Here is an 11794-nt window from a genome sequence, read left to right as displayed (position 1 = left end):
ATCTATTGGAACAACACCATATAACATGGTGTTTGGTCTTAATGATATCTTGCCTATGGAGTTTTTAATCCTAACGGTGAGGGTAGCTAGGAAACTAGAATGGACATGCCATGAATTGTCTTTGATAGTTGATGACTTTGAAAAGCTATATGAGCTCCACTTGAAGACGTAGCTTCTATCTACGCTTGGAAAAAAAAGGCAAAATGAGTTTTTTGATAAGCATGTACATATACCCAAAATATAGTCAGTCTACCTTTCAGAGTTTGAAAATAGCTTATAAGACAATATCTTTCTCAATACATGTTAAAATCTATGAGCTATGCTAGGTCAAATCTATGTGATATACATGCTATGAGCTATGCACATGTCAAATCTCACCTTATTCTGAGCACATATACATCATACACGTATGATGTCCCACAGTATAATGCCAACATCATCTAAATGCACTTTTGTCAACTTGCATAGCATCCTTAGGCCCTAATTAGCTTGTGATTTAATTTTGGAGTCATTTGGATTGCTAGAAGTTGATCGATTGCCAAATTTAGTAAAAGATGCTAGCTTTTGGACTTGGAGTGTGGGCAAGATCAATGGATGTCGGTAAATCACTTGTAAAGAAGAAGAGACTCACCTTGAAAGAAATTATTGCAATGGTGAAGCCTTTTATAATTCCCAATGAAACATTGAAGCCAAAAAAACATGGATGGATGAAGCGACTCTAGAAGCGGAGGACATAAAGCTCTTCTGAGATCCAAAAGGCAATACAGTGGATGTACCAATGATTCCATGCAAACTCATTGAATATGCAAACAAAAAAAGCATCAGCAATCATCTCAAAAGGGTAGATCTACATGGGTTTTTTACATCTATGCCGGCAAGTGTTGATTTTCAAAGAGTCTATGAGCTAGCTACTACAATCAAGAAAGATGGAAAGGCAGTCCTCACGACACTTAATTGGGAAGGTAAGGAAGTCAAAATTACACCTCAGCTCATAGAAGATGCCTTGGGGTTACACAATGATGGCAGCTCACTCAGGGAAAGAAGAGAGACTGTTGAATTGTAATCTCAAAAGAAAACTTTGAAGAAGTGGTGGTTCCAAGAGCTGAAATCTTAACAAAAATAGCATATGAAGTGATCGGAGCTAGAGGACAGTGGCCAGATCCACCTACTCAGAATGATTGGCTAAGGCTTGAAAAGGATGTAGAAGATGAACCATCAATGGCACCACTCGTGTTGACAATGCGCAAAAGAAAGTTGAAGACAATTCAAGAAGAGAAGATGGAAGTGCCACCAAAAAGAAAGGAAAAACTGCGATGACCAAGGAAGAGAAACCAAAAGAGACAACAAGTCAAAAGGCGGCTTGCATCAAAAGATTGATCGAGCAGTTCAAGGCTGAAAGAGCGTACTTTGAAGAGTATTGAGTGCCATATCCAAATAAAATGGGTGATATCTCCTCACAACCATTAGAAGATCAGCTTGATCATTACATCCAACTCTATGAAGAGTCTAAGAGGGTGTTGAGAAATTTGGAGCCCTTCATAGCTAAAGAAGTTCAAGATATCAAGAGAGAGCTGCAAGAGCAGCTTGAAGAACATGGAAAGCAGGAAAGAGAGTCCAAAGGGGAAGGAGGTAGCAAAACACCATCATCATCTCCCCCAGAATCCACCCAACAACATCCAAACTCAAATCCTTCTACATCTCAACAAAAATACTCATTAGAGAAGGTGTCAGAGAATGAGCCAATGCCAAAAGGTAAGGAAAAACAAGACGGGTGCACTTATGACGATCTCATTAAAGCTGGCTAAAGATGCTTTTGATGTTGTATATGGCACCTCAACTCCGCCATGGGCCAAAAATAAAGAAGAAAATATGGAGGAGAAACCACAAGAACAAGTTAGGAAAGCATAAGAAAAAGACAAGGCCGCTTATGAGTTACCAACAGACAGACAACCACAAGGCCAAGACACTCAAAGAAGGGAATTGGAAATGCAATTACCAGAGCCTAGAGTACTAAGATTGGCATTAGAAAAAAATGGGCTCATTTTTGGGCCTTTTAGTTCTAGTGAAAGAATGCTACTCAGCCAATAGGAAGAAGGTTAATGTTACATAGAAAAAGCCTTTTTTGTCATTTTTGAAAATTTCCATGAAAACCATTTTGGTGAAATTGTCACTATCACCAGAAAGTAAGGCGCTTGATAGTGACATCTTGCACAAGCATCAAACACCTTTTTATGACTCGCTATTGCTATCGTATAAAGTGAGGTACTTGTATGTGTGCATCAATCACCTTTTTATGAGCTAGTTACAATTCAAATTTGGATGGATCGTACTTGATAGCGATTGATAGGTACTATTTAAGACTATGAAGAGTCAGAACCAAGCAAATAGAGGTCCACGAGGGGTCTCTTGGGCCTCTATTTGCTTGGTTCTAACCTCTTGAAGCCCTAGGTTTAAAAATGCTATATCTTGAGCTAGAGACGTCAGATTTGAGCATTTTAAAGTGCTATCCTAAGGTTTTTGGACATTTTGGATGCATTCTTGGTATTCTTTTTTTATTTTGAAAACATCTCTTATGTGTTTTCTCTCATCTCACATCACATCACTCATTAAGATTCATGAACATGGGTGTTTGTGCACACTTAAGTTGGGGCTCTTAAAAATCATTTTGTACGAGTATGCATTTAAATGATCAAGCAAACTTCTATGCTCCTTTTATGTACGTACCATGAGAAATATAATTCCGAAAAATTACTTTTGTATTTTCGAAAACTACCTCTCTCTATGCTGAGTTTGTGTTTCTTATAGGGCCCAAAATTGATTCCAAATTTCTCCTAATGTGCCAATTCCCCTAGTGCCAAGATGGAGGCCTTTGGAAACTCCATGGCGTCCTCCTTCGGTGGGAAATTTACTTAGCATGGACCGTCAAACCCCCCTGCATGGACCACTGCGTAGGTCTACTGCAATTAGTATGATAGTGGTGAGTGAAGAGGATGTGAGAGTAGCTCACCAAATACTAGATAGAATCAGGACAAGGTCTATCACCATGGTTGAGGAAAACAACATGCTCAGAACAAGACAAAAAAAAAAAACAAAAGAGCATGACAATCTCACTAGAGAGCTGCAAAAAGAGAGCAGAGAGTGCCAAAAGGGAGCATGAATCTCAAAGCAAAACCTTAAGAGAAGTTGAAGCAAAAAGGGATACACTCACCCTCCAGATGACCGAGGTATCCAAAGGAATTGTCAATCTACAAGATGAGAAAGAGAAGACAGAAGACAAACTAGAGGCAGCTCGTGACAAGCTAGTTGAACTTAAAGGCAAATTAGAGCTCCAATAATTGATAATACAAAGGCTAAGAGCAAACCCAAGGGCTGCAAGAGCGATTGTGAAAGTGGACAGCCAGGCTATAAAAGCCTTGGAAGCTCATATCACAACACTTTAAAAAGAATTGAAGTAAGAACAAAGGCAAAGAATTCACATTGCAGAAGACTCCCTGGCAACTAAAGAGGGACTAAAATAAGAGCAGCAAAAGCTCCAAGAAGAGAACAACCAGCAAAAGTGCCAGTTGCAAACGTGTTTTTTTCTCTAGGTCAATAATGCAGAAGAAGCTGCCAAAAGAGAGAAACTCATACAAGAAACTGGCAAAAATGAGACAAGAGGTGGAGAGAGAAAGGGTCCAAGCCATAGATCCGGGTCCAAGTGACTCAGGAGTCAATGACCAATAGGAGCCAATGGAGATTCTAGACGGCTCTGAAGATCCCATATTGGTGGAGATACCTCCATAGTTTCAAGAAGAAGGGCAAGAGCTGACGGCGGAGGAGGAGGCTTGTCTCTAAAGTTTAATTGAATAGTCAATTGAAGAGGGTGTCAGGGCAGTCATAGACTGGGAGCAAAGGGTGATTCACTCTGCAGGTGTGCTAAGGTTAGATACGAATGTAATCAGAGAAGAGTGGATGCGTCCATCCCTCCCATACCCATTGGTCAAGTTTGAAGTGCTCACCACAAAGAAAAGAATCCAAGCAGAAGAGACGACACCGCTCTTTGAAGGTAATATCAAAGATCAAGCAGTCTCCAAGAAAATAGTGGACTAACATCCAAAATGAAGAAAAGATTGGCTTACAAAGTACCCAGCATACCTAGTATGCCTAGTTGATCAGACTCTATCTCATTTGCCCAGTACCAAGGATGTGGACATGGAAAGACCATGCAAGTCTTTTGTAGAGGCACCCAACCTAGCTGAACTATCTTAAGCTCCCACCACCCAAAGAAGGAGAGACAATAAGTGGGACTTACATGGTGAAAACTCTAATGGGTGCCATTAAGCTCTTCATTGGCTCTCTTGATTTGACGTGCAAGATGCTCAAGAAAATTTGCAAGACATTGTTAGCCTGCATCGAGGTGTTTGCATCGCAAAAAACTATAGACTCAAGTCTACTATCAACGGGTGACACCCTCCTCACGCTAGCATATGACCTCTCAACTCAACCTTCACCACAAATATTACATCACTTCTACCAACGAGTGATGTTTTTACTCAGCTCCCACATGCAAGCCTTTGAAGAGGCATTCTACAAAGGGTTTTTCACATATGATAGCAAGATCTTTGGACCCACAGTGAGCATTGGCAACATCTGATATGAATCCTACTTAAAGATGATCAAGCCACCAGGATTCTATTGAGCCCACCCAACAAGTTGAAGCAAAGGATCAAACAAGAAACCAGAAGAACACATGGACCAGTCATGTCAAGGAAGAAAGGATTTAAAGGGGGGGAGTGTTGACTGGAGAAACACCCATTTTTGTAATATTAAAGTTTGATGGGAACAAGCAAAACCTTTTGTATTAGATGAGAAGCTATTTTTGATGCAAATGTACCTCTCAAGAATCAGGTATAGAATCCAAAGTCTTGTAGCCGTAAAGGATACTTTTAATTAATCAATATTTTGTGTCTACTGTGTGCCGTGAGTGAGTGAGTGAGTGAGTGAGTGAGAGAGAGAGAGAGAGAGAGAGAGAGAGAGAGAGAGAGAGAGAGAGAGAGAGAGAGAGAGAGAGAGAGAGAGAGAGAGAGAGAGAGAGAGAGAGGTCTTATCTCTTCTTTCACGTGTTGCAGAGAATCCATTGCAAAGGAAATGTCACCAACGAGTTAGCAACGGAAAGGGCTACACACCAATACCAAGCTTATGAGTTTTTGGTTCTACCTTGAGGCAAGCTCCTTGAGCTTTTGAGTGATTTATCTTGAAAATTGTGGGTTTGTTTTGAGATTTCTTCATATCGGTAGGTTCACAGCAAGAAGAGCTACATATTAGGATCATGCATGTTGAGAATTGGTGACCTATAATAGATTGAATTTCTTCATATGTGTTTGCTTCACCAAGTGGTTACAGGTGGGATATAGGTTCAAAGTCCATAGGGTAGTGACCTCTTGGTAAGTATAGGATTCCTGAGGAGTTTTGAGGTGATTCAAGGACATTTCCTCTTGATTCTAACAGTGTGAACGTTGTAGGTTTTGTTGCAGTCACAAGCACATAGGATGTCTAGAATTAATTTCCTTGAGTGATTGTCATTAGAAGGTTGAGTAGGTGTTTCACAAACATCTACTTACTTCCACGCACCGCAGGTTGAACTACATCCTTGGCTGAAATTTTGGTATGTTGGTTTAGTTCTCACTATGCTAACAACTGCCTGCGGCATATTTGCCAACATATGGTCAGGAAAGCGAGGTATGAGAATCAAAATGGAGGGACAACACCCATTCTAGAGGTTGATCTTGACAAAGACATGACTGATGTCAACATTCAATCAATGTACGGGGATCAAGGTACAAAGAAATGAGAGGATAGTTGAGAGGACACTTTTAAGGAATTACCTTCTTACTTGGGTCCTTACGTGGGAAAATTGGATGTTATTGTCCTACAATCAGAACAAGAGACCTTACAACCAATCTTAGATTCTTGGGTGTTGCATGACCTCATGTCCACACCAGCAAGATGCACTCTAACGATGGTAGAATTGTTGAAAGTTAGACCTCACATTTTGGACAAATGTCCAAAAATGTCTTGAGAAAATGGGCATCAAAAAACTAGTGGAAACTTTAGATCTTGAAATAGAAAAGTGGAACTAGCCCAAAAAGAACGCAAGCCAGTTCCAATAAACAAGGTACATGGTTACTACGAGGGAGAAGAAGGAAATACCACACTACCCATTGAGCATCAGGGAGTAGCAACCATGGCTATCTTGGATAGTGGAATAGGGGTAGCCATAGCAACAAAGTTGATTTAAGACAAATGCGAAAACCCATTCCTTGGGAAAACTAGGATGAAATTGTACTTAGCTGATAGCTACATTACAAAACCTATCGGAATTTTGGAACACGTGGTGATGATGTCTTGTGGGATTGAATACAAACATACGTTTGCAATAGTGGACTTTGGTACCGAGAATAACTATGATGCTATTCTAAGAAGGTCATTCATGTGACAGTTAAAGATGGTCCAAGACTAGGGCTATGATTATATCTACTTACGGCACATGGAGACCACAACACGCATCAACTCAAGCTAAAGAGACATGAAAAGAACACCCGTAGAGGACTTTGACTTTGCAATTGCTACAAAGTCTAAAGTACTTGCATTGTTGAACTCTAAAGCTCATATGTGGATGTGCGGAGATTTTGATTGTGGTAGTTTTGTCAAGGACAAAAACAAGACAGCAAGACCATTTGAATATCTGGATTATTTACTTGAGCCTGAAGAGAGAATGAAGCCCTTAGAATGGACTCAGATCTAAGCCACCTTGGATGTGTGTGCTAATGAGATCACACCCACCAAGTTTTGTGATGAGAATGGCTTAGCCTTAGTTTTCATATGCATGATTAAAGTAAGTCCAAGAAAAAATCATTGAGAGACCACAAAAGCTGGTTTAAAAAAACCGACAACGAAGTGCAGTGTTTGCCCATTCAAGAGGATATTTTGATTAGAGATCTTACCTTAGAAAAGTGATTCAAGCCACACCTTGGAATAAAACAAGGAATCTAGTGATGAATGCTACCATGAAACCTTTGAAACCCAAGGATACGAAGAGCTTAGCACAGTGATGAGAAATCAAAAGATGATGAAAATGATCTCAATACAAAAAGGAAAAAATTCTTTGATTTTTCAAACCAAAAACTCAAGAGACAAAAATGCTACCAGAACAAACGTGCACCGAAAGGGATGAGAAACAATACATTGCCACATATCAAGGGAAAACAGTCGTACTTGAGACTAGTGGGAGCTCATGATTGCATAAAGGACAAGGTAATTGGAAAGGCGACAACATCTGAAACAGAAAACAAGACAACCAATGAAGCATGCAAAAGACTTATCAAAGGCAGGGGATGTTTTTTGAGAACCTAAATGGACCAAGGTTGAACAAAAGAAGAAATACAATGAGCTGAAACAAAAATTGAAAGAGGTATGGACAACAAAAATGAAAAGAGACAACAAAATGGGAAAGAATCCGTGAAAGATGAATAAGTGTATCCTCGCATTACAAAAAGTACACTACTCAAGACCACAAAATCATCATTGAACAACCAATGAGAGAGAAGGATGAACCAGGGGAATCTTACGATGGACCTGAGGATGCAAAAAAAAGGTCTAGCAAAACCAGGAGAGGAACCTAAACCTGCCTACATCGCTATGGATCTGACCCCAGATAAAGAGGATTTGTTGATCTAAATGCTCAAAGAGTATAATAATGTGTTGGCTTGGTCATATAAAGACTTGAAAGGGGTTGATCATGCCATCTGTCAGCATACAATTCCCCTATATTTTGATGCTAAGCCAAGTAGACTATGCCCGTCCACTTATAGTGAAACATTTGCCAAGAAAATCAACAAGGAAACTGATAAACTCAAAGAAGCAGAGCTCATTTACAAAATTGAACACACAGATTGAGTATCCCCTATTGTGGTGATACCTAAGAAGAATGGTAAGTTCAGAGTGTGCTTCAATCTCTAAAAAGTGAGCATAGCTACTATTTGTGACAATTATCCTCTACCATCACGAATCATGTCTTAGAAAGAGTAGCAAAAAAACAAGCATATATCTTTTTGGATGGATTTCAAGTTATAATCAGTTGTGTCGATTAAACTAGAAGATAAACACAAACCAACTTTTGTGATTGAATGGGGCATTTTTGCTTACCGGTTAATGCCTTTTGGGTTGACAAATGCACATGCCACCTTCCAAAGACTCATGGCTCACTCTTTCATAGAATACTTGTGTATCTTTTTAGAAATCTATATGGATGATTTATGTGTAAAGCATACACCATTTACAATCCTTCCCTTTCTGTAGTTGTGTAGTTTCATTTGGCATTGTTCAATTGATGGCTAGCATAGCAGATTGGGAAATCCATATTTCTCTCACCAGGTTGTACTAGAACACATTCAGTGGCAAACAAGAAGGAACCTACATGAACATGAAAGGTTTTACTCCAATATGGTGCCTTGAGGATTGGTGCTGATACCAAAGCCTGCTTCAACTTCTAAAATGATTTCTTGTAATCTTTTATCTAGTTGAAGGTTACAATCAAACCATAGAGAGGCTTAGTAATGATTGCATACATGTAGATAAATTCTCTATAGTATCCACAATGTCCCATGAATGGTTGAACCTCTTTTACTATTCTTGGGAGTGGCATATACAGAATCACCTTGATCTTGTCCATGTCTGTGGTTGATCCATTTGCTCACACAATATGTCTTAGGATCTTGCCATATCTTACCATGAAAATACATTGTTTTTTGGATTTAGGTAGATTCGATAGGTACGGCATATCCCAAATACCTTTTTAGATGCTCTATTTGGTCTTCGCCTAACATTGAGTGCACACATAATTTATCCATATAGATCTCTAAAAAATACGCAAGCACTCCCTAAAGGCATGAGCCATCAATCATTGGATGGTGGCCGGTGCATTTGTCAACCTGAAAGGAATCACCAAATAAGCCAAAATGCTCCTTTTAATCTCAAAATTTGTTTTGTGTTGATCATGATTATAACCTAAAAATCCATCCAAAAAGCTATATGCGCATTTTTCTGTTACTCTTTCCAATACATGATTAGTGATAGGAAGAGGATAGTTGTTGCTGATAGTAGTTGTGGTTTTTTTTTATAGAGATTGACACCCACTCTTAATCTGCCATTTTTCTAAAGGTACCATGACAATTGGAGATACCCAATCCGTGTGCTCAATTTTGTAGATGAACTCAGCTTCCTTGAGTTTATCTATTTCTAGGCTTTGATTTTCTTTGCAAAGGTTTCATTGTAAGTGTAAGGGTGTTGTCTATTTGACTTTTGAGTAGGCTTTAAGGGAATTGTATGCTAACATATGGTAGGATCAACCCCTTTCAAATCCTTATTCAACCATGCAAACATGTCCTTATACTCCTTGAGTGTTTGAATCAACAATTCTATCTTGTCTGGTCATAGGTCTGTAGCAATGTAGACAGGTTTATGCTCTTCTCCTGGCTCTACTAGAGCTGTTCTTTTAGCATATTTGGGTGCATCATAAGATTTTCCAGGTTCAACATTCTCCCTCAATGATTGTTCAACGATGATTTTTCAATCTTGAATAGTGTGCTTCTTGTAATGTGAGGGTACACTTATCATGTCTTTCCTTGATTCATCCTCATCTTCATTGTCACTTTCCATTTTTGTTGTCAATTTTTGTTTCAGTTCACTGTACTTCTTTTTCCATTCAGCCTTAGTCCATTTAGGTTCACTAGTAGCATCCCCTATCTTTGACGCATCTTTAGGCGGTTTCATCAATTGTCCTTTTTTTAGTTTCAATTTTTTTGGCTGAGAAGGTCTTGTCACCTTTCCATTTACCTTATCTTTTATGCAGTCATGGGCTCCCATTAGTCTCAAGTACAATTTTTTCCCTCCGTATATGGAATTGGATTGCTTCTCATCCCTTTTTCTATGTGTTTGTTTTTGTAATGTTGCTACCTTTTGGGTTTTTGATTTGGGAAGTCAAAGAATTTTTCAGGCTTTGCTGCAAGATCACTCTCATGATCCTCTAATTTTCCATCATCTACACTAAGCTCTTCATATCTTCAAGCATCAAGGGTGTCATAATAACATTCATCACTTGATTCTCTGTTGTGCTTTAATACATGACTTGAATCAATTTCCATGGTAAGATATTTCACAATAATCTCATCCTGAACATGCAAACATTGCACTTTGGTCTCAACTCTTTGTACTTCACTAGTTTCTATTGTTTCTTGGATTCACTCTAATATGCATAAGGGAATTCAAAGGCATTCTCATAACAAAAATTGTAGGTGTGATCTCATTGACACACACATCTAAGGTGGCAGAATCTGAGTCCACTCCCAAGGGCTTCATTTTTTCTTCAGGGAAAGGCTTAGGTACATATTTTGGACCTTCAAATGGTCTTGATTTCTTGTTTCCTTCCTTGACAAAATTGCCATGGTCAAAATCTCCCATTTATAGGTGAGCTTTAGAGTTCATTCACGCAAGTACTTCAGATTCTATAGCAGTTGCAGAATCAAAATCTTCTACTTCTGTTCTTCGTACATCTCTGTAATTGTGATCCTTGAAGTTGATGTGTGTAGTTGTCTTCATGTGTCACAAGTAGATATAATCATAACCCCAGTCTTGAACCATTTTTGATTGGTGCGTGAATGGCCTTCATAGAATCACATCATAGTTATTCTCAGTACCAAAATCTACTATGGAAAATGTATGTTCATACTCGATTCCATAAGAATTCATCACTATTTGCTCCAAAATTTTGTTGGGGTCAGCCCAACTTGGGCAACCGCATATGTGTGAACCTCTTTGTAAAGCCTTTATAAGGCTCATTAAAACATAATCAAAACTCTCTTTTTGTGTTGCTGCTCATTCACGTTTTCTCTTATCCTCTCCTCTCTCACCTTCTCTTTTCTCTCTCCAAGTGATGTCGATCCAAGATACAATAAGCTTCCACTGCATGCTCAATAGGTGGTATCAGAACAAAGGCCACATCCCAGGGAGATTGCAGTAGAGAGGAGGTCGTGAATGCTTGGAAAAAAGCTTGCGATAATTTTGGTGTAAGGGAAACAAAGGCCAAACAACAACAACACTCGTCTGCAGCAACCAGGAGCTCTTGAGAAGGGATCGACTAGCCCAACCAACACTTAGCCTTGAAGGTCAAGTAGGGATGGGTACAATAGCGCCCTATGGAGAGTAGGCCATGGGTAGCTAATCAAGTACTTGATGGTCTTCAATAGTTGCCGAGACGCACGTGGCAAGGTGAAGTTCATTCATTCACAAAAGTCTAGTCTACAACTACTGGTTTGTATGAATTCAGAGACTCTTCAATTGTGCTTCCAATGGAGAGTGCACATATGGAATGTGCAATTATGCTGCAATTCTTGCAAGGAGCACATTTTTCACTGGAATCTTCATCTTGCTCATCACTCTCATCCGTATCTAGAAGAAATCCCTTACTGTTGTAGATTTAGTGCCACGCCATCACTCGTCATCAGCTAAACATTGATCGCAGCACGACATAGTGCCCGTGCACCGGCCTGCAAATTCAGAGAGCAATGGTGTGCATGAATACATGCATACACACATTTCATAGATGACGTCGGTCGATGCAAGATCTGATAACAGCTTTTCTTTTTTATTTTTCATAGTTGTCTTTAATTTCAAATATCTTTTTACTTTAAAGGTTGTTCACACTTTGGGTCTTTCGATGATGAACATCCTCATAATGTGTATGCCACATGATACTTGG

This window comes from Adiantum capillus-veneris, chromosome 30, assembly GCF_014529385.1.
Source record: "Adiantum capillus-veneris isolate H3 chromosome 30, ASM1452938v2, whole genome shotgun sequence".
In the NCBI taxonomy this organism is placed as follows: domain Eukaryota; kingdom Viridiplantae; phylum Streptophyta; class Polypodiopsida; order Polypodiales; family Pteridaceae; genus Adiantum; species Adiantum capillus-veneris.
Note: the sequence above shows the minus strand (reverse complement) of the source record.